Here is a 27469-nt window from a genome sequence, read left to right on the forward strand (position 1 = left end):
TAGGAGTTTGGGATTAACAGATACACACTACTGTATATAAAATAGATAATCAATAAGGACCTACTGTATAGCACAAGGAAATATAGTCAATATCCTGTAATAACCCATAATGGAAAAGAATCTGAAAAAGAATATATATATATATACACATGTAACTGAATATACATATACATATCTCAATCATTTTCTGTACACCTGAAACTAACACAACTTTGTAAATCAACTATACTTCAATTAAAAAAATAAAACTACATAAAAACACACAAATATATATAAAATCTATTATGCTGGAGGTGTGAAGGGTGCAACCTCACAACAGTGGGTTGCTGTAAGCAATTCCTCAGCTGCACATGGTGCCTTGTAATTTTAGGCAGAGCCAGGAAATTTTTAGTTAAGTGAATGCAATCATTACCTTTAACGCAAATTGAAGAAAGGACTTCTAAATTAATGTTAATAAAAGAAAAAATTCCAAATCGTTCATAGGACATCTTTCCAGGGTGACTGGAGAGATGGGAAAGCATGCTGAAGCTCCTAAGAAGGTAGCTGTCGATTTTGTTTAATAGACTGCCTTCCTTGTAGATTTCTGTCTCTCCTTATGCTGCCTTGATTGGTGGGAATCCTTCTCTTCCTTTCCTTTAGTAATTTAGAAGTTTTACATCTTATTTCCATCGACTAGTGCTTTCCCTTCAAATTTTAAACAGAAGACTTAACAATATGGTCACTGGAATAACTTGAGACATAGTCGTCATCTTAATAGTTTAAATTCCCCCATTAAAAGGCACCCTCTGACAGTTTAAATACAAGTTCATGCTGTTTACACGAAACACATCATAACCAAATGACACAGGAAACGTTACTAAATAAAGGAAGAGATGAGACACATGAGGAAAACGCCAAGAAAAAGCAGGTGTAGCAATGCTAACATGAGATGTCAAAGCTGACCCTTCTTAAATAGGACAAAGGAGAAATTTTATATTGATTACAGAGATAATTCACTGAGAAAACACAATAGTCATGTATCCGGGGGCACAGAATAAAGCATCAAAATGCTTACAGTGAAAGATATGTAAATTCAATGAGAAATTGGGAGAATTAGAAACACACTTCTCAGAAATGGATTAAATAATAAAAATGAGGTTTAAGAATTTGAATAACATGCCTAGCAACCTTGATATAATATTTAATAACTATGTATAAAATTTTTACACCCGAAACCAGAGGACACACTTTTAGGGTGCTAATGGAACATTTAATAAAAATTTCATTAGCTAATAAACATATGGTCTCCCTAAGACAGCGATGATTCAGAACATGGTTTCTTAGGGGTGGTGGTGTGATGAATTTGGAGATTGGGATCAACGTATATACACTAATGTATAAAATGGATAACTAATAAGAACCTGCTGTATAAAAAAATAAATAAATAAAAAGAACATGCTTTCTTACCATTGCTCAAGAAAACTAGAAAGGACAAGAGGACAGTCAAAATAAATCTAACCACTTAGAAAATATAAAACACTCAAATATAACTTTGGGGCTAAAGGAGAAATGAAAGTAAAAATTGCCAACCATGGGTTCTGCTATAAGAAATGTTTACATATTGAATATAGGGAAGTCATTGTGGCTTATACATGAGTTCCCTTGAATTTGATGCTAACTAAAATGGCCTGTTTGTGGTCTATCAAATATACATTGAACATCTGCTTTAATTATTAAAGAAAAGAGCTCACTGACCAGAAGTAAAGAATGTCCATGTTAAAAATAAAGATTAAATGCCCCTCTTCTTGGGACACCAATGCTGGTCCTCCTTTAATGATAAGATTGCCTTCCCAGGTGCTAAGGCCATCCTAACTTGCTGTGTACGTGCTGGTCTGTTCTTTTTTATTTTTCTTTTGAACCTTGAAGAAACGGATCCCTGACTTGTTTCATGTTCTTTGTCCTGACAAGATATAAAACTGTGCTGAAAACCCTGCTTCTCCAAAGCAGTTTCTCAGAGCCATCTGGGAAGTGGGCTTCCGGGCTAGTCCTCAGTTTGGCTCAAATAAAACTCTTTTCTATTCTTATTATTGATTGTTTATTGATTATTTTCAGCGACCGTTCAAACAAACAAACAAAACCTCAAGAACCTGGCAGGTCACAACTGAGGCAACAGCTCCTACACCAGCTGTTTGTGTTTCTTCGTCGGTAACTCACCCAACAGCTAATTTCTTCCGACCCTCCTCTGTCAGGCTGCCTTCTCATCTATTTGTGGGAGCCGTTTGTGAAGAAGGGAAGCTTTTGTCACACAAGCTGCCCTGTGTTCTTCTGGTTTATCACATGTGTTTTGATTTGTTTTGTGGTATCTTTGCACGTTCAGAGACTTGACATTTCTAGGTGGCCAAGACCGTCCATCTTTTCTTCATGTGTTTGAGTTTCTAGCTTTTTTTTTAAAATCTTTTTATTGAAGTATAGTTGATTTACAATATTGTGTAAGTTTCAGGTGTACAGCACAGCAGTTCAGTTATATATATATTCTCTTTCAGATTCTTTTCCCTTACAGGTTATTACATAATATTGAGTTTCCAGTTCCACTCAAGCAGATACTCCTTCTTCCTCCAAACTATAAAAATATTATCCCCAAATTTTGTATTTTTAAGATGACTTATGTTTATATCTTTAATATATTTGAAATTTATTTTTGAGTATGATTGGCATAGGATGCCTAGCTTCTTCTGATAAAAAGATTGATAAGATTATATAAGTAAGGGCTTCCCTGGTGGCGCAGTGGTTGAGAGTCTGCCTGCCAATGCAGGGGACACGGGTTCGTGCCCCGGTCTGGGAAGATCCCACATGCCGCGGAGCGGCTGGGCCCGTGAGCCATGGCTGCTGAGCCTGCACGTCCAGAGCCTGTGCTCCGCAATGGGAGAGGCCACAACAGTGAGAGGCCCACGTACCGAAAAAAAAAAAAAAGATTATATAAGTAAGATCAATCTCACTTATATAAGATTGATCAACTAGTAGGGTTCTTTTCGCAATTGATGAATGGCCACCCCTATCACGTATTGAGCTCCGCAGTTGCATTGCTCACTGGGCTCTTTTTCTCTGTCTCCCTCTTCCACTTTTAAGGACCCTCATGAAGCCATGGGGTCCACCTGGATAATCCAGGATTCTCTCTATTCTAAGGTCAGCTGATTAGCACCCTTAATTCCACCTGTACCCTTAATAGCTCACACCACGTGACCTAACATATCCATGGGTTCCCAGCAAGGAGTTAAGAATTATCTTGCCCACCATGGAGTGATGGGTGGATCCCTCACATCTTTCTCTGAAGCTAGAAATTAGGGTCAGCCTGGCTCTGATGGCATGAGGTCATGAGGGGGACCCTACGTGGGCCTGGGAGCTGGGAGCTTGTGTGCTGGACGTGAAAGGGCCTGAGAGGCAAGAGAGAAGGGAAGGAGCAGGGGTCCTGCCCCGGTAATTACGGCCCAACAGGTACCATCCAGGACCCGTTCAGTTAGTCAGGTCCATCGCATGGGTGGAGGAGAGGGAGATAGTGGACCATCTTCCTCCCTGAGGAGGAATGGCACATCCATCACTTGCCTCCATCCCCTCCGTTTCTCCCACCTGCTGCGTATTTCAACTTCCCAGCCTCCTTTGCCAACCAGCCTTCTGGTGACTTTGGCCAATGGGAGGCTCCCATGGACCCTGAGGAACAGGAGAAGGGAGGAAGCTGCGGCCAGTGTCTCCTTGCTGACTAGAGCCCTCAGAAGTCCTCCCCCACCCAGATGCTCCTAGAACCTGCCACATGGCCCCAGCTTCTGGATTCTGCTAACACTACTTCCCTCGGTTGTCCCCCCAGAAACGGCTGGACCTCCTGTTGCCAATCCTCCTGCTGCCCCTAATCTTTCTCTTGCCTCCCTGCCCCCATTTGACTTTTCTGGCCTTTGTCATTGTAACCAGTTCCCTGTGTTGAATGCTTTCTGTTCAAAGGCCTGGGGTGGTTTCTCCTTACTGGATTTGGACTAATACATAGTAATAAATCCCTTAATGAAAATGCAAATGTAAGGGACTAGGGCCCTGATAACCAAAAGAGCTGTCATTAGTCAAAAGTAAGTAAGAAATTAACAGGGAACTTAAGTAATTCACACTCTAAAAGATTATCAAAGGCAAAAAATATCAATGCCCTTTGAGGTCTGAATTCTCAGGATAAACCATACTGCTCCCGTTCTCTCAATAATTTCCAACATTCCCACCAGCAGTGAAGGAGGGTTCCCTTTTCTCCACACCCTCTCCCGATGGATCCATTTAAGCAATGCAGTTCTTGTCCACAAGCAGAATTCACACATGCCAAGGAATATCTATGCTATAGAGGTAGTGACCTAAGTTTGGTGTTTATACAAACAACTTAGGGAGGTAGTTAAAAAATGAAAATTTATGTGTCCCATTCCCCAAAATTTAGAAGGTTTGGGTGAGACCCCCAAATTTGCATTTTGGAACCCCTCATGACTCTGACACAAGTAATCCTGGACTCTGTGTTGAGAAACTCTAGGTCTGATCAATGATCTCCAGGAGGCTACTTAAACATGCTCAGCCTCAGTTTCCCCATCTGCCACATGTGGATAACATGATCTCAGAGAGATGTCACAAGAATTAAATAAGGCTCTGCAAATATCTGGCCCATGTGGGGCAAGGATGGCAAAAGGGAAAAGGAGTTGTATGTACCCTACAAGTTAATTTTTGCTGAGTGTTTAGGACAAAATTCTTTCTTTGATTTTTTAGTTTAACAATATGTTTTTATGTTTTGAGGTGTCAATATTGGTGACTCAGATCTAGACTATGTATGTGTCCCAAATTCCTTTAGCTGACATGGAATAGAAATAGTTACTCCAATGCCAACATCAATTTTTTTTTTTTTTTTTTTTTTTTGCGGTACGCGGGCCTCTCACTGCTGTGGCCTCTCCCGTTGTGGAGCACAGGCTCCAGACACGCAGGCTCAGCGGCCATGGCTCATGGGCCTAGCCACTCCGCAGCAGGTGGGATCTTCCCAGACCGGGGCACGAACCCATGTCCCCTGTATCGGCAGGCAGACTCTCAACCACTGCGCCACCAGGGAAGTCCCCAACATCAATTTTAACTGGGAAATCTCTATTTCAAGTAGAATTTTAAAAGCTGTCTGATGGGCAGGAGATCCTAGTTTAATTTATTTTTTAATGGTTCTTAACTTTGTGATCTGGGATAATAAACTAAATGAAGAGAAAATGCCCCAAAACTCAGTTAGAATACTTAAGACTAGTTTAGTTATTTATGTTAAGAGTCAGCTCAAAGGCTCAATAATGTTGTAGAAGCTACTTCTTATAAATTTAGTTATAAAATGTTAAAAGCTCAGTGACAATTCTTAGAAAACTAAACTTAGTCATCTCCTGCCTTCACGCCCCAACCTCAGAAATTAGCCAATTAAGAGGGCAGACAGCAGAAGCAAGAAGAACTACAATCCAGCAGCCAGTGGAATGAAAACCACATTCACAGAAACATAGACAAAATGAAAAGGCAGAGGACTATGTACCAGATGAAGGAACACGATAAAACCCCAGAAGAACAACTAAATGAAGTGGAGATAGGCAACCTTCCAGAAAAAGAATTCAGAATAATGATAGTGAAGATGATCCAGGACCTCGAAAAAACAATGGAGGCAATGATTAAGAAGATGCAAGAAATGTTTAACAAAGACCTAGAAGAATTAAAGAACAAACAGAGATGAACAATACAATAACTGAAATGAAAAATACACTAGAAGTAATCATAGCAGAATAACTGAGGCAGAAGAATGTATAAGTAACCTGGAAGACAGAATGCTGGAAATCACTGCTGCAGAAAAGAATAAAGAAAAAAGAATGAAAAGAAACAAAGACAGCCTAACAGACCTCTGGGACAACATTAAACACATCAACATTCACATTATAGGGGTCCCAGAAGGAGAAGAGAGAGAGAAAGGACCCAAGAAAATATTTGAAGAGATTATAGTCAAAAATTTCCCTAACATGGGAAAGGAAATAGCCACCCAAGTCCAGGAAGTGCAGAGAGTCCCAGGCAGGATAAACCCAATGAGAAACACACCAAGACACATAGTAATCAAACTGACAAAAATTAAAGACAAAGAAAGATTATTGAAAGCAACAAGGGAAAAACAACAACATATAAGGGAACTCCCATAAGGTTAACAGCTGATTTCTCAGCAGAAACTCTACAAGACAGAAGGGAGTAGCATGATATATTTAAAGTGATGAAAGGGAATAGCCTACAACCAAGATTACTCTACCTGGCAAGGATTTCATTCAGATTCAACAGAGAAATCAAAAGCTTTACAGACAAGCAAAAGCTAAGAGAATTCAGCACCACCAAACCAGCTCTACAACAAATGCTAAAGGAACTTCTCTAAGTGGGAAACACAAGAGAAGAAAAGGACCTTTAAATACAAACATAAAACAATTAAGAAAATGGTAATAGGAACATACATATCTATAATTACCTTAAATGTGAATGGATTAAATGTTCCAACCAAAAGACACAGGCTTGGTGAATGGATACAAAAACAAGACCCATCTATATGCTCTCTACAAGAGACCCACTTCAGACCTAGGGACACATACAGACTGAAACTGAGGGGATGGAAAAAGATATTCCATGCAAAAAGAAATCAAAAGAAAGCTGGAGTAGCAATACTCATATCACATAAAACAGACTTTAAAGTAAAGGATGTTACAAGAGACAAGGAAGGACACTACATAATGATCAAGGGATCAATCCAAGAAGAAGATATAACAATTATAAATATATATGCACCCAACATTGGAGCACCTGAATAATAAGGCAAATGCTAACAGCTATAAAAGAGGAGATCGACAGTAACACAATCGTAGTGGGGGCTTTAATACCTCACTTACACCAATGGACAGATCATCCAGACAGAAAATTAATAAGGAAATGAAAGCTTTAAATGACACAACAGACCAAATAGATTTAATTGATATTTATAGGACATTCCACTCGAAAACAGCAGATTACACTTTCTTCTCAAGTGCACACGGAACATTCTCCAGGATAGATCACATCTTGGGTCACAAATCAAGCCTTGGAAAACTTAAGAAAACTGAAATCACATCAAGCATCTTTTCCGACCACAACACTATGAGTTTAGAAATAAATTACAGGGGAAAAAAATGTAAAAAACACAAACACATAGAGGCTAAATAATACATAATTAAATAACCAAGAGATCATTGAAGAAATCAAAGAGTAAATCAAAAAATACCTACAGATAAACGACAATGAAAACACGACGATCCAAAACCTATGGGATGCAGCAAAAGCAGTTCTAAGAGGGAAGTTTATAGCAATACAATCCTACCTCAAGAAATAAGAAAATTCTCAAATAAACAATCTAACCTTACACCAAAAGGAACTAGAGAAAGAAGAACAAAAAAACCCCAAAATTAGTAGAAGGAAAGAAATCATAGAGATCAGAGCAGAAATGAATGAAATAGAAACAAAGAAAACAATAGCAAAGATCAATAAAACTAAAAGCTGTTTCCTTGAGAAGATAAACAAAATTGATCAACCTTTAGCCAGACTCATCAGGAAAAAGAGGGAGAGGACTCAAATCAATAAAATTAGAAATGAAAAAGGAGAAGTTACAACAGACACCATAGAAATACAAAGCATCCTAAGAGATTACTACAAGCAACTCTATGCCAATAAAATGGACAACCTGGAAGAAATGAGCAAATTCTTAGAAAGGTGTAACCTTCCAAGACTGAACCAGGAAGAAATAGAAAATATGAACAGACCAGTCATAAGTAATGAAACTGAAACTGTGATTAAAAATCTTCCAACAAATATAAGTCCAGGACCAGACGGCGTCACAGGAATTCTATCAAACATTTAGAGAAGAGCTAACACCCATCCTTCTCAAACTCTTCCAAAAACTTGCAGAGGAAGGAACACTCCCAAACTCATTCTATGAGGCCACCATCGCCCTGATACCAAAACCAGACAAAGATACCACAAAAAAAGAAAATTATAGACCAATATCACTGATGAATATAGATGCAAAAACCTTCAACAAAATACTAGCAAACAGAATCCAACAACACATTAAAAGGATCATACACCATGATCAAGTGGGATTTATCCCAGGGATGCAAGGATTCTTCAATATATGCAAATCAATCAATGTGATACACCACATTAACAAATTAAGGAATAAAAACCATATGATCATCTCAATAGATGCACAAAAAGCTTTTGACAAAATTCAACACCCATTTATGATAAAAACTCTCCAGGAAACGGGTATACAGGGAACCTACCTCGACACAATAAAGGCCATATATGACAAACCCACAGCAAACATCATTCTCAATGGTGAAAAACTGAAAGCATTTCCTCTAAGATCAGGAATAAGACAAGGATGTCCACTCTCACCACTATTATTCAACATAGTTTTGGAAGTCCTAGCCACGGCAATCAGAGAAGAAAAAGAAATAAAAGGAATACAAATTGGAAAAGAAGTAAAACTGTCACTGTTTGCAGATGACATGATACTATACATAGAAAATCCTAAAGATGCCACCAGAAAACTACTAGAACTATTCAATGAATTTGGTAAAGTAGCAGGATACAAAATTAATGCACAGAAATCCCTTGCATTCCTATACACTAACAACGAAAAATCAGAAAGAGAAATTAAGGAAACAATTCCATTTACCATTGCAACAAAAAGAATACAATACCTAGGAATAAACCTACCTAAGGAGGTGAAAGACTTGTACTCAGAAAACTATAAAAACACTGATGAAAGGAATCAAAGATGACATAAACAGATGGAGAGATATACCATGTTCTTGGATTGGAAGAATCAATATTGTGAAAATGACTATACTACCCAAAGCCATCTACAGATTCAGTACAATCCCTATCAAACTACCAATGGCATTTTTTACAGAACTAGAACAAAAAAACCTTAAAATTTTTATGGAGACACAAAAGACCCCAAATAGCCAAAGCAATCTTGAGGGAAAAAAACAGAGCTGGAAGAATCAGACTCCCTGACTTCAGAATATACTACAAAGCTACAGTAATCAAGAAAATATGGTACTGGCACAAAAACAGAAATATAGATCAATGGAACAGGATAGAAAGCCCAGAGATAAACCCAAGAGATAAACCCATGTACCTATGGTCAACTATCAAGGATATACAATGGAGAAAAGACAGTCTCTTCAATAAGTGGTGCTGGGAAAACTGGATAGCTACATGTAAAAGAATGAAATTAGAACACTCCCTAACGCAATACACAAAAATAAACTCAAAATGGAGTAAAGACCTAAATGTAAGACCAGACACTATAAAACTTTTAGAGGAAAACATAGGAAGAACGCTCTTTGACATAAATCACAGCACGATCTTTTTTGACCCACCTCCTAGAGTAATGGAAATAAAAACAAAAATAAATGGATGGGATCTGGTGAAACGTAAAAGCTTTTGCACAGCCAAGGAAACTATAGACAAGATGAAAAGACAACCCTCAGAATGGGAGAAAATATTTGCAAACGAATCAACGGACAAAAGATTAATCTCCAGGGCTTCCCTGGTGGCGCAGTGGTTGACAGTCCGCCTGCTGATGCAGGGGACACGGGTTCGTGCCCCGGTCCGGGAAGATCCCACATGCCGTGGAGTGGCTAGGCCCGTGAGCTATGGCCACTGAGCCTGCGCGTCTGGAGCTCCGCAACGGGAGAGGCCACAACAGTGAGATGCCCACGTACCGCAAAAAAAAAAAAAAAAAAAAAGATTAATCTCCAAAATATATAAACAGCTCATGTAGCTCAATATTGAAAAAACAAACAACCCATTCAAAAAAAGGGCAGGAGGGCTTCCCTGGTGGCGCAGTTGTTGAGAGTCCGCCTGACGATGCAGGGGACACGGGTTCGTGCCCCGGTCTGGGAAGATCCCACATGCCGCGGAGCGGCTAGGCCCGTGAGCCATGGCCGCTGAGCTTGAGCGTCCGGAGCCTGTGCTCCGCAACGGGAGAGGCCACAACAGTGAGAGGCCCGCGTACTGATAAAAAAAAAAAAAAAAAAGAAGGGCAGGAGATCTAAACAGGCATTTCTCCAAAGAAGACATACAGATGGCCAAGAAGCACATGAAAAGCTGCTCAACGTCACTAATTATTAGAGAAACGCAAATCAAAACTACAATGAGGTATCACCTCACACCAGTTAGGATGGGCATCATCAGAAAATCTACAAACAACAAATACTGGAGAGGGTGTGGAGAAAAGGGAACCCTCTTGCACTGTTGGTGGGAATGTAAATTGATACAGCCACTATGGAGAACAGTATGGAGGTTCCTTAAAAAACTAAAAATAGAATTACCATATGACCCAGCAATCACACTACTGGGCATATACCCTGAGAAAACCATAATTCAAAAAGACACACGCACCCCAATGTTCACTGCAGCACTATTTACAATAGCCAGGGCATGGAAGCAACCTAAATGCCCATCAACAGACGAATGGATAAAGAAGATGTGGCACATATATACAATGGAATATTACTCAGCCATAAAAAGGAATGAAATTGGGTCATTTGTAGAGACGTGGATGGATCTAGAGACTGTCATACAGAGTGAAGTTAAGTCAGAAAGAGAAAAACAAATATCGCATATTAATGCATATATGTGGAATGTAGAAAAATGGTACAGATGAACCGGTTTGCAGGGCAGAAATAGAGACACAGATGTAGAGAACAAACATATGAACACCAAGGGGGGGAAACGGGGGATGGGGGGGTGGGATGAACTGGGAGATCGGGATTGACATGTATACACTGATATGTATAAAATAGATAACTAGTAACAACCTGCTGTATAAAAATAAAATAAAATAAAATTCAAAAAAAAAGAAATTAGCCAATTAAGAACCAGCCAATGTACACAAAAACATAGAGACCCCTTAATAATGCAGCATCCAGTTGTTACTTAATCATCATTAAAATGGTTTTAAAGTAAGTTAACGTGCTGATAGCATCGATGCTAACAAGCCTCATTTACTTTTCACATTATGTGAATAATTAGTGGGTAGAGTGCTCTGTCTGAATGGGCTTTGTTGCCTCACTGGGTAAGCGTCCTGCAAATTCAATCTACTGCACAGTTATGTCACACCTTTCTGCAGAGTACTGGAGAGCAGGGCAGGGTCAGGTGCAGAAAGTAAAAACCGTTGTGCAAATGAGCATGAAGATACAAAAAGGAGGGGGAAAGAATTGCAAGGGATTCAAGAAAAGCAAAGTGTAAATCAATTGGTTTTGATTGGAATGTATGAACCTGAATGCCTTTTACAAAAAAGGAAATGGCTCCAGCAGAAAAGAAAGAAGTTTAATAGATCAGTGTATGGGAGGAGATTGGATTCAAAGGCACCAGGAAAACCTTGGGCTGGCCACCACACTGCAGATGTGGAAACAGGGAATTTAACCACTGTAGGTAGTGACTGACATCATGAGTCAGAGAGAATGGTTGCAATTGTCAAGCATCAAGCATGTTCCTGGTCCAGCTTAGATTTCCACAGTGAACACCGGGAAGAGGGGTCCCCACATACGGGAGCAGACTTTGTGTCCACATCAGCCTCTTCACAGGACCCTGTTAAAAACATCTTTGGTTGGTGCATCAGTGAGGATGTAATGATGAGCTTAAGAGCTTCCTTCCCTCTGCCCTGCCTTGGACTGGAAAGTTGCTTGTTAGATGTATGGAAACTTCTCTAATTCTGAGACCACAGATCTAGAATTCCAAAGACAAAGAAATATATATATCCTGTTTGATGAAATGTCGGTTCATGTTTTTGTCCATTTTCTAATAGAATTGTTTGTTTTTGAGTTTTGAGAGTTCCTTATCTATTCTATATACAAGCCCTTTATTGAACATGTGATTTGTCCATAAACATGCTCTAATACTTTGAATCTGTGACAGCTTTAAAATTAAAATTCAATGCTTGTTGGAGTTTAAAGGATTAAATGAAGGTTTCAAGAATTCAAACTTTTACTGTGTGCTTTATTAAAGAAGCAGCAAGAAAGCCTGGGCCCTGCTTTCACAGAGGAAGAAACTAGAGACGGATACAGGACCGGGGATATTGGAGAGCAGAATCGTGAGGTGTGAGCATCTGGCCTGAGGGAGCTCCTGGGAGGCGGGCTCTGACTGGTCCAGCTCAGACCATCATGATCGGGGCAGCTCACGCACCACCTAGTGGGCTCTGTAAACACGGCCGCGTCCTGTGAAGTGCAAGTTCACATTTGCCAAACGTACATATTCTCACCCAAGCTTCTCTAGAGGAATTAGCGACGCATGATATTTATTTCTACCCACTGTGACGCCCATCAGACATGGCTGATTCTAAGCGGAAATATAGTTCAGGTAGCACTCTCTGCTTCATTCTTTAGGGCTGGTAAACCACCAAAAGGATGCAAGACAGCTGAAACCCATGTTAACGCAATGGAATCTCATAATAGCTCTTCACCAAGGAGCCTCAAGAGTTTCCTCGTGAGTCTGCTGTATCGCTCACCCTCGGGGGTGCTGCTGCACAGGTGGAGATGATCCGCCTTGAGGCAGTGGGTCAGGCAGGCGGCCCAGCAGCCTATCTCTGACCCTGCTTCCAGGACGGAGCTGCGATGGCCTCTTCTCCTGGGTATTGTCACCAGTGTGTGCTACCCAAGCGTGTGCCGGGAAAGGCGGACCTCATCCCCTGTCCCATTTTAGACAATCAGAGAATGTTAGAACCAGAGAGAACCAAGGAAAATGGTGACTGCAATTTTTTTCAATGAAAAATAAAGATTTTTCTCTGACACATGTTTAACCAATAGAGCAAAACACCTGAAATGAGGACCAACATCATTTTCAGATCATCTAGTCCAGGATGCTTTCTTACTTTGCAACCCAAATACATAGAGAACATGAATGTGGTGGGTGGCAGGGGTGGGGTAGGACGAGAGGAGGACCCCACAGGTTCCTCAGCCCATCCCCACCAGGCCCCCAGGGTGGCTCCTAAGACTTCCTAGGACTTCAGATCACAAGTCAAACAACACTGAGATGCCCTTCTTTTTATTTATTTATTTTTTTTTAATTTGGTAAGTACCTTGTCTTTTTTCTTTTAACATCTTTATTGGAGTATAATTGCTTTACAATGAGATGCCTTTCTATTTAAAGGCCGAAGAGTACTTTATTGTATGCATATGCCACATTATCACAAAAGGACAAATACTGCATTGTTCCACTTCCATGAGGCATCTAAAATAAACTCAGAAACAGTAGAAGGTGTCACCAGGGGCTGAGGGAAGAACTGGGTAGAGTTTCAGTTCCACCAAATGAGTAAGTTCTGGAGATTGGCCACCTGTAGGTAACAGCACCATATTGTGCGCATAAAAATCTGCTAAGACGGGGCTTCCCTGGTGGCGCAGTGGTTGAGAGTCCGCCTGCCGATGCAGGGGACACAGGTTCGTGCCCCGGTCCGGGAGGATCCCACGTGCCGCGGAGCGGCTGGGCCCGTGAGCCATGGCCGCTGAGCCTACGCGACCGGAGCCTGTGCTCCGCAACGGGAGAGGCCACAACAGTGAGAGGCCCGTGTACAAAACATCTGCTAAGACGGTAGATCTCGTGTTGTGTCCTTACCACAATAGAAAAAGTAAAATAAAACAAGCAGACTAAACTGTTGAATTGGTTAGGAGTGTTCTTAAAGGACAGCTAATCTATTGAGGAGACGATGTCATATCACCTTGGCATTGAATCACCAGATGAACAAAGTTCACTTATCTGATATGAAAAAACATATTATGTTTTACATGTTAGGAGGGAAATAATCCACTGAGAAACCCACTACCATGTTGTACAAGTGGAAAAAAATGTCCAGAAACTGAGGACCTGCTGGAAGACACCCAGTTAATGCAGAACCAGGACTGGAAGCCAAGTTACTTACCTGGTTCCTCATGAAATCCACATTCTAAATACTTGGGAAGTCTCAACACCTGTTTCCATGAACTCTTCACACCAGAGGTCAAGAGTTCTTTAATGGGGAATGAAACAAGCATTGCCACCTCGCCCTGCCTTGGCAAGTTAAAAGCTGACATCACAAAAGAAGAAGTCTCAGTGTACAGGAAAGTGCCCACGGGTCTTTATCTGAGGACCTCAGAAATGCAGCCTGGCTGCTCCCTGCCCACCCTCCCAGGGACAGAAAGAGGACCAGCCAGAAACATTCCCTCTGCTTTGTCTTTCCTTTGCTGAGGCGGTGGAGAAAAGCCTGAGAAGGCTGCACGTCCGCCTGTTTCCCACCCTTGCTGGACAACAGCAGAGGCTGAGGCCCCTGAGGGTAAATGAGGGCTCTAGGGAATGGCTCAGAGAGCGATTCTGAGGATGCAGGAGACAACCGTCTACCCAGAGGGAGCAGGGGCACAAAGGAGGGCAGCTTGAGCTGGGGGCTTGGGGCCACGAGGCAACAGCCCCAGAGCCCTGGTTCCCAGAAAGGGAGAGAGGACAGTTAGGAAAGGGAAGGACACTGTTAAGGGATGACTGAGGTCTAGTCCTTCCCCTGTGCTGACAGCTATGCCTGGGAGAGCAAAGTTATATTTTAGGGAGGAAATCAGATCTCCACCTTCTGGCCGTTTGCCTAGAGCCCAGAGAAATAATACCAGACAATTGCATTTGAGTAGATTTTTGCAAACTCTGCCAAACTGACAGATATGAATTTCACTTCTTCAGGATTGCCCTTTCTAACCCAATCAAGGCAAGATGCTGAGTCATGGCAGAACCCAAGCCACAGCAGACACAGGAAAGAGCACAGGAGGCGTGGACCTAGACCATACAGAAGCCCTGTAAATCATAGGCAAAAGAGTTATTCAACTCCCACAGCCTCTGATCTCCCGGCGAGAAGAGGGCTTTAAATCCCCTGTCATCACAATGTTTGGCATCAGCTAGATTTTACCCAGACACTCGAGGCACCGATGTTAATGAAGACAATAGCTCCTAAAACAGGTTGTCCACAAAACCCGAGTGTTTTCACTCAATAAGACTCTCCCCAGAGACATAGAAAACAAACTGATGGGTACCAAAGGGGAAAGGGAGGGGGAGGGATAAATGAGTTTAACAGATGCACACTACTATATGTAAAAAAGATAAACAACAGGGACCTACTGTCTAGCACAGGGAACTATACTCAGTATCTTGTAATCATCTATAATGGAAAATAATCTAAAAAAGAATAGATATATACGTATGTATAACTGAATCACTTTGCTGTACACCTGAAACTAACACAACATTGTAAATCAGCTATTTTTTGATAAAACTTAAAAAACAAAACAAAACTTTCTCACTCAGGTTAAGTCCAAAGTGAATGTTGCTGATCTTGAGTGACTCTCCAAGTGATAAGGTAGGAACCAAGACCCCTTCCATTCTGTGTCACCTCCACTTCCCCCCACCCATGGTTTCCAAGGTCACCCAGGAAGGTGAAGGAGCCTGGAGGTTGCCCAGAGACACTTGTAGGGGCCAAGACTGGAAGTGGTGCCCATCAATTTCACTCACCCACTATTGGCTAGAATTCAATCAGATGACCAGACCTAACTGCAAGGGGTGCTGGGAACTGTAGTCCAACTGTCCAGGAAGATGGGAAAATACACAGATCTCAGCACCAGAGCCACAGGTGTATCTTGACATGATTTTCCCTAATAAGAAATTTTTCTGAGACCACTAGAGATATCTTGTCCTTCTGTGCAGGAAAATGGATAAAAGTATACTTCCTTAAAGCCCTCCGAGACCTGCCTGTGATGCTATATGAAATGCTTAATTTTTGAGACTAGAGGCATCCAGCAATAAACTCACCATTTTAATTGTATAATATTTTAGAACTTCCAAAATGATTTCTCAAATACTCTTTCATTTGATTTTCTCATTGCTCTTCTCCCAGTGTCTACACATTTCATTTGGACAAGAATTACTGACTGATTGCCCATTCTCCCAGGCTCTGGTCCGGGCACCAGGGATGCTGAACAGGCAGTAGATTTCCTACTTGCACCATGCTTACAACCTTGCGAGGAACAGTGGCTTGTAGTTATAAGTAAAAAGTAAATTAACAATATACAAGATACTATCAGATGATGATAACACCCCAGAGAGCAACAACAGGGCAGTGTGATAGAGGGGGAGCTTGCATGGGGGAACGGGCGTTTTAAAATATCCCTGGGATTTGTTTAATCGGGTGTGATGGATGACAGGCAGGTAAGGTGACAGGCAACTGACTTCCCTGAAAGAAGCCTTTATTACTCACTGTTCCCAAGAGGAGAGGGCAGTCACGCTGTGCAAGTCCACATGTGGAAGCATCAGATTCGGCAAGACGCAGGGGCAAGGAGAAAACACAGGCGGGAGCCTTTATTGTGGTCTCACTGCAAGGAAGGGGCAGGGTAGACAAGCTGAGCAAGTTTAGGATTGGCTGGTGTGAATAATTTTAGTGGTCTCTAGGCTATAGGGGTCCCTGGTCAACCAGTACCTGGCCCTGGGGGGATTTGGGAGAGGGGAATATCGGCTTGGTGTGTGAGAGTTAGATTAAGGCGATACTTGAGGTTGTGGGTTCTGGTTTGGACATGAAAGACATGCTCAAAAGCAAGTGTTTTACTTTCTTTACGAATTAACTGGCCCTGGGACGGGGAGACTCTCCAGGACCAGAAAGGCCCCAAGATGTCAAAGCATCTTAAAATACAGGAAATAGGGCTTCCCTGGTGGCGCAGTGGTTGGGAGTCCGCCTGCCGATGCAGGGGACACGGGTTCGCGCCCCGGTCCGGGAAGATCCCACATGCCGCAGAGCGGCTGGGCCCCGTGAGCCATGGTCACTGAGCCTGCGCATCTGGAGCCTGTGCTCCGCAACAGGAGAGGCCACAGCAGTGAGAGGCCCGCGTACCGCAAAAAAAAAAAAACCATATCAGATATTTACAATTCTCGAGGAAATTCTGTCTTCAAGGCAAAGAAAATGATATCCCACATCTTACGAGATGGAGCTTCTGCAGCCATTCTTAAGGGAGAACAACTTAGGAAACTGTACGTGTGGTCAGGTTTAGTACATTCTGAATTTTTGTCCAGTTCAAAAGGAAAACTGAAGTTTGCCTTTTAAGAAGCTTTGTAAATCAATAAGCAGAAAGAATCAAACAACACCTCGGCAGCAACACAGCTCAGCACAAGTAGTACAAACATTGTCTCTGAAGAGTTAGTTTTTTAAATGACTAAACAGAAGAAATACTCTATCCTTTGTCCTTTTTATCTATAAACTTGGTCCTGCTGGGCTTCCCTGGTGGCACAGTGGTTGAGAATCTGCCTGCTAATGCAGGGGACACGGGTTCGAGCCCTGGTCTGGGAGGATCTCACATGCCATGGAGCAACTAGGCCCGTGAGCCACAACTACTGAGCCTGCGCATCTGGAACCTGTGCTCCGCAACGAGAGAGGCCGCGATAGCGAGAGGCCCGCGCACCGCGATGAAGAGTGGCCCCCGCTTGCCACAACTAGAGAAAGCCCTCGCACAGAAACGAAGACCCAACCCAGCAAAAATAAATTAGTTAATTAATAAACTCCTACCCCCAGCAACTTCTAAAAAACAAAACAAAAAACTTGGTCCTGCTAATTTAAAAAGAAAAATTGTTAAGTAGCCAATAGCATATTTCCTAACTTCGATTCGTGTTTCTCTGGATCACACAAAGTAGTTATTTCCCAGTTTCTAGAAGAGGCACCTCATGATTATCATTCTTAAAAATACAGCCAGATGTTCATCTTAGAGGAGATTTCCATGACTAGTGGTTACAATGCTGTATTTTAATTGCCAATTAATATCTCTTCTCCACTTATCTTTGTATGTCCTTAAGACCAGGAACATTCTCCAAGCTCTGGCATCTCCAATCTCATTGGAGATTGGACATTCTCCAATCTCTGGTGCCGAGCACACTGTCTGGTGCTTAATAGATGCTCAGATCTGTCAAACGCATGGACGCCACCTGCCTGCCCTGCACCCAGTGCTAAGCAGATGCCTGGCACATCATTAAGAGATGCGGGGGCGGGGGGTGGGGTTGGGAGTGAATCTAAATCTCTAAAGATTTCCAAAAGGATTTATTTTCTGGCTCTTCTGTCTAGAAAATTAATTTCGTTTCAAAGTGACACGCTGGACAGAACGAAGACAAAAATGCGTGATCGAGTCATTCCTGAGCAGCGATCATTACCACTGCTACACAATGGAATGACCAACGCTTCCCGATGAGTAGTTCCTCAGGTAACATTGTAATAATGCTGAAAACTCCTTTCATCACGAATCATTTAGAGCACCTGCTACATGAAACCATGTCCAAGTGACATGGGACTTCAACAGAGCTGTCCTCTGCATACAGTCATCACCCATTTCTAAGTTGTTTGCTTTTATTCTCTATACGGAGGGGGGGCGGCGGGTGCTCCTTTTTAAGAAATCTTTTTTCCTTAAAATGACTGAGACTTTCAAAAACTTGTTCCTTAATCACATCATCTTTCTTAGTGAAAACAGAAATTCTTCATCTTACACTTCCTCCGTACAGCCTCCCCCCGACTCTGAGACCAGGGAAGAACGAAGCGGGAAGACGAGTCATATTTTCATTACGTTTTCCATGGAAATCCCACCTCGGACCAGCAGTTGGTGATCTGAAAGCAGGAATAATAACACCTGTCTCATGGGCGTCCTGCTTCTTCTGCATCCCCACAACTCCAGGGTTTAGGAAGATTTGACCTGATTTTCAAGGTTTGGAGGTTGTACTTTTATCTTCTTGGAGCAATTGAAGAGTGGTTAAATGATGAAAGTTTCCTTTGAGGGTCCTTTCCTGAAAATAAACTATTTATATCTACAATCTTCCTCATCTTGGGAGCAAAAAATAAGCTCACACAGGGCTCCTCCGAGCATATTACTACGCTATGGCAGAAGCTTCCGGAACAATACTTCTTTTCCTATTCCAAGTCTGATCCACTAACTTAAGCAACCTCTTTAATGATTTTTTCTGTATTTGTAATCCATGTTCCTGGAACATTAAAGCCATGAATGTTCTTTTGTAAGTGAAAACCGCCTTAGATCGTCACAGACATACACGGAATGGAAACAGCCCACATGTCTAACTACAGACTTGACCAAAGACCAGAGGTCTCCGGACCTCTCAGCCGGCTGCCAATGATGCTGAGACCCACTCCTGCAGCATCCTTCCCTCTGTGCCTTGCTGTCATGTGCCCACAGAACTTAAATGCTGCCCTAGGAAAGTGAGGAAGGAAGAACCCTAAATTCATATGAAATGTCTATCACCCTGATGGAATGGTGCCTCAAATTAGACATGAAATTTTGGAACATAAGTTACATTTTTTAGGCACCCGATTTGTAAGTCAAAATTTGAGCCCAGAATATGGGAAGGCTTATCTAGAATCTCCAGGAATACTCAGACAGTCATGAACTGATAAAAAGTCCTACAAATAGAGCCAAGTGCCCTGGAAGCAGCGGCTGTAACCCAGGGTGGAATAATCAGATTCAGACATCATGGCCAGCTTGCAAAATCACAGACAATGATGAAGCCGTGACTGAGAAACTGTAACAAAATTCTGTAAGGTTGGTCATCCAGAAACAGAGGGAAAGGGAAGGAATGCAGGCTTGTTGTAGTTTCTTGTAGATTCAATTTTCTGGATAGCAGAAGAACACCTGAAAAGCGAAGAATGAGACTTACACTTTCTGATTCGGACTAAAGGGTCCTCTAAGTATCGAACCTCTTTCTGCAGAGAGAAATGGCTCCAGCACCACCAGATCCAGCCACTGAAATGCCATTTTCCCGCCAAATGATACGCCCCTTGATCGGCCATGAACATTGAAGGCTTAGGGGATGTGTGGGGAGGTCTTGCTTGGAGAAGGCCGTACTCCAACGCAGTTAGGAAGAGTACAGAGGATTTCTAGGAGCTGTTGGTGTAGGATGGCCTAACTCTCCTGTGGTCTGGAGTGGGCCACAAGCAGCAGGAGACCCTGGCTCTGGAGGGGCATTGAGGGTGACACTGGGGCATGACTCTTCACCTGTCTTCCTGGATTGATGACACAGGACCCCAAATCTAATCAGTGCTTGCCCTCAGAAATTGGACATCATCCCAGAGAAACAGAAAAGGGGAAACCACAAATTACTGTGACTGGTAGAATGAGGGCCTGAATACAAATTAAGTCCAGACGTTTAAAAATCTGTGGTCTGAGACTCTTATTTACTCTAAAAGTCTATGATTTTAAACCACAAATTATACTTCACAGTGTAAGTACAATCTAGTTCCCTGTGCACAGCTATGTTGGTTGCCAGTGGTAGCAACAAGCAACAGTGTTACCTTCAGGTATAATGGCCTGAAGAACAGATTCCTTCCCCAGGAATGCCCTCACTCCCCAGGCAGGCTTTGTCATGTGTCTGGGCCTTAATTCTGGCCTCTGAGTCTTCTGACAGGTTAGCAGGGATTCTTGAACTTTTATCGCTCTGTCTCCTAGCTGGCATCATTATCTGACCTCCTACGCTCTGGAATCAGAGCTCCTGGGTCCACAGGGCCTTGGCTGAAACTCTTTGAATTTGATCTTTGGACATTTTGACTTAGAGCACTACCAGCCCCACCTCAGGCCCATCCCTCAACCCAGACCTGACCCACTGTGTCCTCTGTCTCTGGAGGACACAGAGAAGACCCTCCTGAACTGAGACAGCACCCCATCCCCTCCAAGAGCTATGTAAAGAAGAGCAGGTGAAAGGGCAATTAGACCTGAAGAAGAGAAGTTAAAACTGGAGTATGAGGTGGGATTTCTACATTTCCCATCAAGCTAGATGAACATATCATGATTGCTAAGGCACAAACTCACATATTTATTCAGAGCTGGCCACAGAAATTATTTTCTGTTTCAAAGCAATGGAAAGAGTTGAGATGAATAATACATCTTTATCTATGCCAATATTTAAAACAACCAAGCAGCACTGTGCTGTTTGTTCAAACCAGTCTGTGTTTTACATTGTGCATGCAAATCTACATTGTGCATGAGTGTTTCGGTAGAAATTTCTTTTGAAATGTGAAATTGTTTATGATGCTGACAAAAATTCAAAACAATCTACCATCTATAGATGCCCCACTGTCATGGATTTTTAAACACATTTATTATCACAGAGTCACCGCAGAGAAGAGACCACAAATGTAGCACAAGTGTGCTTCCTTCATGAAATTTCCCAAGGATATTCCTTTTGCAGAGATTGAGAGTCTGTGAGCAGTTCTGATTCCCACAAGAGACCCACGTTCAGACGCAGAAAAGAGACTCTGCAGCTCAATGCTACATAGGCGTTTGCTTCACCTCTGGTTGCTTCAAAGGTTTCCAGGACAACAGTTCAAATGAAAAGGAAACATATCAGTAGCTTGAACATAGATCTACGATTCTAAGCCATGAATTCCAATGGTGTTTCCAAATCACTACCCAGAATCAGAAAACAAACTGTTACGTGTTATATGTTATGTCTACATGTCCCAGTGAGATCTATTCTTGCCAGTTATTGGGAGAAAATGCTATGGGGATTCAGAGTCTCGCCAATTTGCCCCAGTAGTGAAGTTTTATACATCCAGTGGTCCGGGGCAAGTCAAAATGCCCCTCCACCGTCAAGACAGGTTGTTGCAACTTGTATCACCTGCCACCAAAAAAAAAAAAAAAAAAGGCATAGTGACCTTTTCTGCAGCCTTTCAATTAAACTGGTAATAGGCTAGAACAAGATTCTGAAGTCTGACATATGCTATTTCCAAAATCCAGGTTCAGGTGTGTACCAGGGCAGAAGAGAGCTCTGCAGCAAATCCAGTGACCCGCCCAGGTAGGCCACATGCCCAGCAGATCCAGGTGCCAGGGTTCCAGGAGTAGATAAGTCTCAAGCAAACCCCAGCGGCAGAGTTTCGGAATAAAACTCTGCCTTCTGCTGCATAGAGCTTCCTGACTTGGAAAGCAGTGCCCGGATTGTAGCAGAGATTAAGTCCTCGACCGTTAGTGGGGAGCCTTGGAGTGAGTATTGCCCATCACATGATCCCATATGCAGCCAGAGCGTGCAAGTCTTTCCAGCCTGCCTCACTCGGCATGCCGGCTGCCCCAGGAAAGGTGACATGAGACAGCTCTCTGCAGCCCCGAGCACACTCTCCTCAGCAGGGCAGCAGGCTCTTATTTTTGAAGGGGGATCTGGGTGAGAATCTCCACATCTAGGATTCTCCTCTTAATGAATTGATTCCTTTATCACTGTGAAATGTCTTTATTTTTGATAATATGCCTTATTTCTCCCATAGTCTAATTTGTTGGATATTAACATACCCATTGCAGCTATAGGAGTCCGCTTGGGCTGCCACAACAAAAGAACCCAGGCTGGGTGGCTTAAAAACAGAAACTTATTTCATCACACTTCCAGAGTCTGGAAGTCCAAGATCATGGTGGCAGCTGGGTTGGATTCTGGTGAAAACTCTCTCCTTGGCTGCAGACAGCCGTCATCCTGCTGTGTCCTCAATGGGCTTTCCTCTGGGCACAGGTGCAAAGTGGGAGAGAGATCTCTTGTGTCTCTTCCTCTTCTTATAAGGCCACTAGTCCTATAGGATTCAGGCCCCATCCTTATGACCTCATTTAACCTTAATTACCTCCTTAAAGGCCTCATGTCCAAAGGTAGTCACGTTGGGGGTTAGAACTTCAGCATATGAATCGAGGAGAACCCCATTCGGTCCATGGCACCAGCTTTCTTTCTAAGATTAAAGTTTGCATGATAAGCCTCTTTGTCCTTCTCCTTTTAACTCATCTTTTGTTCATGTTTAAAATGCATCTCTTGTAAATGACATTTATATGATCTTGCTGCTTTTCTTTGTGTATCATCGCTGCCTTTTAGCTGGATTGCTTAGTACATTTCTATTTAAGATAATTATTGATACAGTTGGGATAAGTCTACCACACTGCGATGTGTTTTTTATTAGCCTTATCTGTTGTTTCCTTTTTTCCACATCCCTTTCTGCTGTTAGATTTTCTTGATTAGCTGAGTTTTTAGTACTCCTAAATCCATGTTAACACCGTTATTAATTTTTTTTTAACTTCTTCAGAGATTTCCCAACTTGACACAAGGGGGCCAGGCCTTTATACCCCCATATCAATCCCCCAGGAAAAGGGTGTGACCTGGAGCAAGCTGCCTCCACAGCAGAGGCAGGTCCTGAAGGGAGATGATGACTAGGTTGCCTGCCACAGCAATGGCAGCAGCAGGGGAAGCAGGGCCCTTATTCCTACCAGGTGATCTGTGCAGCTGTGCTCACCACGGAGTGTACGCTGAACATTACAAATGCAGCCTTGTTTACTGTATGGATTTTGTTGTCTTTCTTTCAAGAATATTGAGGTTTGTTTCACCAGGCAATTAACTTACTTGCAAATCACCCTAGTCCTTTGGAAGCTTATTTTAAAATTTCATTATGACGGGTCTATAGCAGTGGTTATCAACTGGGGGCAACTTTTTGATTGTCATACCTGTGGGCTGCTACTGGCATTTAGTGGGTATAGCATGCTGATTAAGGTCGTGATCTAATGGAGGGGCCATAACGTTGATTGACTTGAGTTGATTTAAAGACATGTTCTATGTACGATCAATAACTTTGATGTAATATGTAAAATTAATGAAATTTAATACGGGCTTCAACTGCTCGTGGGGAAAATAATTGAATGCCCAGGTGTGTGGCTTTTGCATGGTTGCTCTCCTTGTGTGTCACGTCCATGCAATGATTGAATCAGGAGGTCTGGGGACTGTCGGGTTCCTCCTCTGTCAGGTCGTTCAGTCCAAACTCTTGCATATTTGTTTCTCTAAACTCAATTATTCTACAGGCTAGTATTACATTCAATTACACATCTCACAATATTCAAAATGGCTCATTTGTTCTGGGAACTACATGCCTCTAATTTATCACTGACAACCAGCAGATGCTGACAACCAGCAGAATGGTGATGAAACACAGCCGGCCACCAGCAGGCTTTGCATCCTCCAGAATGCAAAGCGAGATGGCACGTTTAAACATGGCGACAGTGCCAGTCAGGTGCCAACTGTACGGGACCGAGTGCCGTTAGGTGTAATGCTGGTTTGTATTTATGCCACCCACTCCTCCAGAGAGCTTTGCTGTAAACCTACAGCCTTCGGGGATGTTTCCTCTTTCAGCCTGAAGGACTCGCTTGGTCATTCTGCCAAAGGCACCTAACCACTTCCAAATAACCATTTTGCCACTGACAGTAGATGTCCTTAAGACACGGCAGTGATGCCCCGTGACGGACATCATGATGTGCCACCCAGATCCTCCTTCAGGGATGAAGGATTTGTCCCCCTCCCCAGAAGATGGACATCCCTCAGCTGTCACCCCCTCTGCAAACTGCCCTCAGATGAAGAGAGCTCCTTCACCCCAGATCACACTGCTGGGGGCACAGGAAGCCACACCTCATGACTGGCCACCGTGGGAGGAAAAAGCTCGGGGCACCATGGGACCACCTGAAAATGCTCCAGCTTCCGAGCTCCCCGGGCCATCAGCTGAGGTTGTTGTTGACGCCCCAATGCCAAGGTTGCCTCAGCCATGCCCACTCTCCTCCCTTCCACAGGCGTTGCTCTGGGAACTGCTCCTGGTAAATTTCCTGTAGGCAAGCCTGCATCTCAGAGCATGCTTGGCCCCATTTTCCCTTTTCCATCAAATTTAAACTGCTCACCCTGGCTTCCAAGGCCCCTAGAATTCAGCCCCACCTTCTCCGAACGTAGACGTTTAAGGAGGCCAGACTTCTCACTCTTCCCCACTCATGCCACCATCATTTCTGCTTCTGTGTCCTTTCTTTCTCCTCCAACATGGGGAATTTTTACCCTAAATATTAACTGCTAAGCGTAAGAATGATAAACTCAATAAAGAAAGACTCAGAGTCCCTCGGACATTGGTCTAGATGAGAATGGAACTAACATACAAAGACGGCAGCCAGTTTTGGTGGAAGAAGAAAAACCATCACTCTCTCTGCTTCTCTGAGAATGATGCAGGAGCATCACAGCGATGGTCTCTGATCCAGCCCTGAGCTCCCAAAAAACGATGAGAGAAAAGGAAAGATGAGGAAGCAGAGAAGGTGGGAAAAGCAACCCTTTACCTGGGCGGCAGCTGTACCAGCCCAGTCAGTCTCCCATCAAGGACCGCTCCCAGGAAAAACCAGGTGTCCACACTCTTGAGAAGATTTCCACTCTGATGTCTGATAAAGGATTTGCTTTCTGCAGAGCGAGAAGGGGGTACAGCTGAGAAGAGGGATTATTAGATACTGTTATACCCTACTCAGTTCTCAACCCCACACAGCGTTCAGAGAGTCAGATGCCTTGGCTGAGAACAGTTAATAACTGCAAATCTTCTGTTTCAACTGCAGTGGCCTTTTCACTCCATTGCAGTACCTCTAAAATATCATCAGACTGACACCAAAGAGCACTTTTACTGTGACAGACACACCAGAGACCATAATTTAAATTAAAGGATTAAATATGTAATGGTGACATTTCAGGCAACTTGCAGAATTGTAGTTCACGTTAAACAAATGCAAATCCTTCATAATCCTTTTTTAAAAATACTTAAAACTGATTTTTACTCGAAGAAAAGCCAAGTTTCCAAAATCAATGAATATAGTTCTAAACTCTTATCTTAATTACATTTTCTCGAGTAGGCTCATTCTTTCAGACCGTTTTACCTGGGGCCTGAAAACTTTTAGCACAGGGTTGAGTTAGCACATGAGGGGAACTCCGGGCTGTATCGATCCAACAAGAATCCTACAAATAATGGTTATTGAACAGTGCTATAGAATATCTAATTTTCAGCTGACAAAACAAAGGCTTATTAAAATATTTAACTTATTAAAATATTTAACTATATTTAAAGCCTGAAATTGATAAATTGACTTATTCAACAGAATTAATCATTTGCATTTTAAGCTCTGGTGTGTTACATCACGATTTACTATCCATTGTAATTTACAATGAAAGGAAGTAGTCCAGCAAGGAAAGATCATCAACAGCTTACCAATTTTCATGATGAAAGTGTTCAGGGGCTTCCCTGGTGGCGCAGTGGTTGAGAGTCCGCCTGCCGATGCAGGGGACACAGGTTCGTGCCCCGGTCCGGGAAGATCCCACATGCCGCGGAGCGGCTGGGCCCGTGAGCCATGGGCGCTGAGCCTGCGCGTCCAGAGCCTGTGCTCTGCAACGGGAGAGGCCACAACAGTGAGAGGCCCGTGTACTGTAAAAAAAAAAAAAAAAAAAGTGTTCAGGACGTGGCTCTTTGAAAATTACTGGAATAGAACACATGAGGTTTATTGGCAAACATAGTGTATATACCAGGATTTTCTGAGGAGCTTATAAAAAATACAGATGCCTGAACCCACCACAGATACACAATAGACTCATCAGAGGTAGACACAGGCATCTGCTTTTTAATAAATTCTGCAGATGAAGCTGCTGAAGATGAAGCTTGAGAACCCCCATTAAAATAGACAACATCGGGACTTCCCCAGTGGCCCACCTTCCAGGGCTTCCCTGGTGGCGCAGTGGTTAAGAAGCCGCCTGCCAATGTAGGGGACATGGGTTTGAGCCCTGGTCCAGGAAGATCCTACATGCCGCGGAGCAACTAATCCCATGCGCCACAACTACCGAAGCCCACACGCCTAGAGCCCATGCTCCGCAACAAGAGAAACCACCGCAATGAGAAGCCCGCGCACCGCAACGAAGAGTAGACCCCGCTCGCTGCAACTAGAGAAAGCCCGTGCACAGCAACGAAGGCCCAATGCAGCCAAAAATAAAATTAATTAATTAAAAAAAAAAAAAAGAATCCACCTTCCAATGCAGGGGACGTGGGTTCCAATCCCTGGTCAGGGAACTAAGATCCCACACGCGGCAAACTCCAGAGCCCACTTGCCCTGGAGCCCGCACACGTGCCACGACAAGAGACAGAAAAACCCACACGCCACAACTAGAGAGAAATCTGCGCACTGCAAGGAAAGATCCCACATGCCACAACGAAGATTCCGAGTGCCACAAGTAAGACCCAATGCAGCCAAAAAAAAACCCAAAAAAAATCATATTCCTAGGACTGATCCTGGCAGACGTTCGTTCTCTTTATCTTAGGAAGCTTTTTCCTGTCCTAAGAACTCTGGAAATCTGACTTCCTCCACGAAGCCTGCTTGTATCACTGGGGGAACATTGGCAATTGCTAAAACCATACACGAACCAACCCCAAGACATGCATCCACCCAACAAAACACACTACACACGTGATGACAGTACTGAGAACAGTTTTACCGATGAGAAAGTCTCAGCGTGAATGCCAGACTCTATGCAGCAGGTATGTCATCGTACTACTGGGGTTACGTGCAATTAA

General features: G+C 42.9%; 1 long non-coding RNA gene across 1 annotated transcript in view; it reads right to left on the bottom strand.

Moving 5' to 3' along the window:
- The window catches only part of LOC117197180 (uncharacterized), a 131112-nt gene extending 104249 nt beyond the window's left edge, over positions 1–26863 (bottom strand). The window contains exons 1-2 of the long non-coding RNA XR_007479114.1: positions 26120–26863; positions 16337–16451 (exon numbers count right to left, since the gene is read on the bottom strand). This is a non-coding gene — a long non-coding RNA (uncharacterized LOC117197180). The remainder of the gene's footprint in view (positions 1–16336; positions 16452–26119) is intronic.
- Between the last annotated feature and the right edge of the window lie 606 nt (positions 26864–27469).

This window comes from Orcinus orca, chromosome 9 (genome assembly GCF_937001465.1).
Source record: "Orcinus orca chromosome 9, mOrcOrc1.1, whole genome shotgun sequence".
Classification (NCBI taxonomy): domain Eukaryota; kingdom Metazoa; phylum Chordata; class Mammalia; order Artiodactyla; family Delphinidae; genus Orcinus; species Orcinus orca.